This window comes from Helicoverpa zea, chromosome 27 (genome assembly GCF_022581195.2).
Source record: "Helicoverpa zea isolate HzStark_Cry1AcR chromosome 27, ilHelZeax1.1, whole genome shotgun sequence".
NCBI lineage: Eukaryota > Metazoa > Arthropoda > Insecta > Lepidoptera > Noctuidae > Helicoverpa > Helicoverpa zea.
The window spans coordinates 676,530-680,575 of record NC_061478.1 but is presented as its reverse complement, the minus strand read 5'-3'; the positions used below and the strand labels follow the sequence as shown (position 1 = coordinate 680,575).

Here is a 4,046-nt window from a genome sequence, read left to right as displayed (position 1 = left end):
GAAGTCCTACAGGAATAGACTGAAAAACCATCCAAACATTCTGACCACGCAGTTGATGAGCCTTCCATTCGGGAGACTAAAGAGAAAGACTCCTAGAGATTTATAGGGATCTGTTTAACATAAAGGGAGCTGTCGCTGGACTGATTGCCCTACAAGACACAGTTTTTAAGTCCTTAACCCTATGCTGAATGTTCACATGAAACAGATTGCAATTAATAAATACAAAAAAAAAAAAAAAAAAAAATTATTATTTCCAGCAAAAATACATACAGAAAGTGGTGAAGGGCGTGCGTTATAATAGGCTTAAAACCCCTCGTAACAAAATTTCTTCCAACAACAAAGAAAACCACTGTCAGAACTGTTGACATTTCAAAATTATTTACCCAATTTCCCGCATATATTTATTTATAATAGTTATAAGAACTTTCTTTAAATATAGCTAAAATAACTTGACAGAAATGTGTAGAAAATTTGATCATGAACAGTGGAGAATTTTCACTTTAGGCATATGTGTAATTTTTGGTGTTATTTCCTTTGTATTCGGTCCATTAAATACTTTAATGATGAATGTAGGATTTGAAGGTAAATACCACTTTGTTATCATCTGCCTAGCCTTTTCCCAACTGAGAGCTTCCAGTCTTAACGGTTGCAGCTGAGTACCAGTGTGCCACATGGAGCGACTGCTCATCTAATCTCTTCATTTCAGTTACTTATTTGGTTATCAGTCTTTCTGGCTTCTGACTACCCGTAACGACTGCCAAAGATGTTCAAATGACAGCCAGGAACCACCAATTTAACGTGCCTTCCAAAACACGAAGGAACTCATCGTGACAAGATGAACTGACCGCTCTAAGCCTTGCTTATGATAGATCGATTCTTCTGGCTGTTACTAAGCCATGAACTAAATCTATCCAGTCATATACTAATATTATAAATGTGAAAGTTTTTGAGAAAGTATGGATGTATGTTTGTAATTCTTTCACGCAAAAACGGCTGGATCGAATTGGTTTTTCGGTATGCAGAGAGGTGATACCCTGGATTAACACATAGGCTACTTTTTATCAATACACCACGCGGGCGATGCCGCGAGCGGAAGCTAGTAATACAATAAAGAAGAAAGGCTTCAAAACTACTGAATCGTATTGAAAAATCCTTCCTCTGTTGGAAAGCCATTAATAATAACTATTGCCCACAGAACACTCCCGAATCTTCTCAAGAATGCTGAAAAAAGAGACCCAATACGCCAACGTAATAATAGTAATGACTTCTCTAATGTGGATGACGTTTATTGTGAATGCAGCCGTTCTTGTAATGGTCATAGCAGACAGGGCGTGTGGTCTAGATTTCTACATAGGCGTTACCATAGCAACGATGTTGATATCTCTGGTAACATCGCTATACTATTTGGAGTATTGTACCAAGTTCGATGTGTACTGTTTCGATCATACCCCAGGAAGAGGGGCCAATACGGACACGTTAGCTTCTGTAGTACTTTTTATGTTAGGTTTTATATATTTGGTAATGCAATTCTTGTTTTTATATGTTGTGTGGAATTATAGGAAGCAAATTAGGGAGCTGTGTGGTGTTGTTTTATTTTTGAGATTCCTAGCCCAATTTAGCAGTAGTTTTTCTAATTCCCATTGATGGTGCGGTGTGGTAAAGTATTTTTAACCTACTTTAAGAACGGAGGTTGTCAATTTTCCTCTATTCATGAACTTGTGATGAATGTTTGTGCGCGTCTACCTCGCGTTTAGTTTAACCAGTTTACATGCGGTTTTCAGGATTTGTCAGACTTATGAAATTGGTTTAATGTTTCTGTAAAAAGTTGTTTTTTAGGAGACGAAAGTTGCAATGTTAATAGCAACCAAAATAAGTACACCCGTTAGAATTGACCGCGGCGAAGGAATTAAATTTTAGGATTCTTTATATGAAATCGTAGAGCTAAGTGCAGAGGAAAATTAGGAAAGCTGACCCTACCACCATGTGGGATAAAAATATAAAACCTGGCAGACTTGCTTGCGGCAAATGTGTTGAATCGTCGGAATCTAGAAGAATCACCGATTTGATATTTAGCAGAATTCGATTCCTTTCGCCACGATCAAGCCTAACAGTCTGACAGGAGTGCGCTTCGTATGCGTTGGACCTCAATGTAGACAGAGAAAACTCAAAGACAAATTTTACACAAAGAGATCCTATTAAAACCCAAAGACAGCAAAAATATCTTTCCTCTATTCTCTCCTCAAGAGAAAAAGAAACAACAGTCAAAAACATTGTCAAAATTGCAAGAAATTGCAAGTGCAACAGAATTACATAAACATACATAAATATATTGTAAAAAGTACAAATAACCAGTATTTGCTTCTCCAGGCAAATTTGGACCAAAATTGGACCTAAATTTGTGCCCTTTGAGACAAAATTTTGGAAATTCTAAGGCCTGTTTAAAACTTATAATAATGTGTAACACTACACATACTTTTCCAACAGCTTGGAGAACTATGAATTGGTTACTATCTGTATGCTGTATAATAATATCTGGGATTTTTGGACCTGTAGCTAATGTGGCTTTTGTAGCTGCTGGTAAGTTGATTCATCCTCCGAGCCTTTTTCCCAAACTATGTTGGGTCGGCTTCCAGTCTAACCGGATGTAGCTGAGTACTAGTGCTTTACAAGGAGCGACTGCCCTGCCTGACCTCCTCAACCCAGTTACCCGGTCAACCCAATACCCCTTGGTTAGACTGGTGTCAGACTTACTGGCTTCTGACTACCCGTAACGACTGCCAAGGATGTTCTATGACAGCCGGGACCTACAGTTTAACGTGCCATCCGAAACACAGTCATTGGTGTCTAAGATATACTTAGAAAGTACATACAAACTTAGAAAAGTTGCATTGGTACTTGCCTGACCTGGAATCGAACCCGCGCCCTCATACTCGAGAGGTTGCTTCTTTGCCCACTAGGCCACCACGACTTCTCTGCTGGTAAGTTGATTACATTACTAATATTATACACAAACACCAAAGCAGCTTGTAGTCTGGAAATTGGTGATTGATTCACCCGTGCATCAGAGAGCATGTTAATGTCGGCGCCTCATCTCTCTCCGGTCGTGTCGGATTACCGTCCCACCGCGGTATGAGAGTGAAGGAATAGGGAGTGCACCTGTGTCTGCGCAAAAGTTTATGCTATATTATGTCCTGCGCAGTTAGTTGACCTCTTTATATGAGAACAGCCGCCATGGTCATCAATCAGCCCTGTGAGGACAACATCATCAAAGTTTTGAACTAGCTTTCCCCAGCAGTTTCACTCGCAGCCTGTGATAAATAGTACCCTATCATAAACATCCTCGATAAATGGGCTATCTAATACTGAAAGTTTTTTCAAATTGGAACAATTGGACCCATCAGTTCAAGCAAACAAACTCTTCCGATATATAACATTAGCATAGATACATGCAAAAGCAACTGTCTGCCCAGCTTTGTAATAATAAATAAGGATAAAACCCCAACCTCAGTAAACCAAGTAGACCAAAAAGACCGCAGTCTCATCTCTTCCAACTTTTTCAGGTCCCGAAGGAGAAATGGCAGTCACCTGCAAAACTGAGCCCGAATACTGCTCATTACTCACCTACATTAACTACTTAATGTGGATATTATTCTTCACCAGCTGTACCCTCTTCTTCGCTTGCTGGTTCAACAGTATCTGTCTCGTCCACTGCTGTATGGGTCTCACAGTAGTTAACATGGTCTTATCAGTTATAATCTGCACAAAATACCTGGTCTTTTGTTCTGTCTTTGATAGAATGTGTCTGAACCGTTCGGATGGGAAAGAAGGTGACGATGGCTCGGCAATAGTGAATATGTTTCTTTTAAATGCTGTGTATTTGGTGTTTTTGGGCACTTTTCTGTTTATTGTGTATCAATATAAACGGTGTTTGCAGTATAGATATATTGGTGGTTGTTTTATTTTAACTTTTATATGCATTTTAAGATCAAATATAGGATATCCGTTCGAGTTGCTTTGTGGTTTTAAAGCCACGTTAAATTGGTGGG

The 4,046-nt window shown here is 39.1% G+C and overlaps 1 long non-coding RNA gene across 1 annotated transcript; it reads left to right on the top strand.

The window, feature by feature from the left end:
* Window positions 1-457: 457 nt before the first annotated feature.
* LOC124643546 lies at window positions 458-1,574 on the top strand. Its single transcript, XR_006985950.1, has 2 exons — window positions 458-582; window positions 1,196-1,574. It is a non-coding gene; the product is annotated as an uncharacterized LOC124643546 (long non-coding RNA).
* Window positions 1,575-4,046: the final 2,472 nt, after the last annotated feature.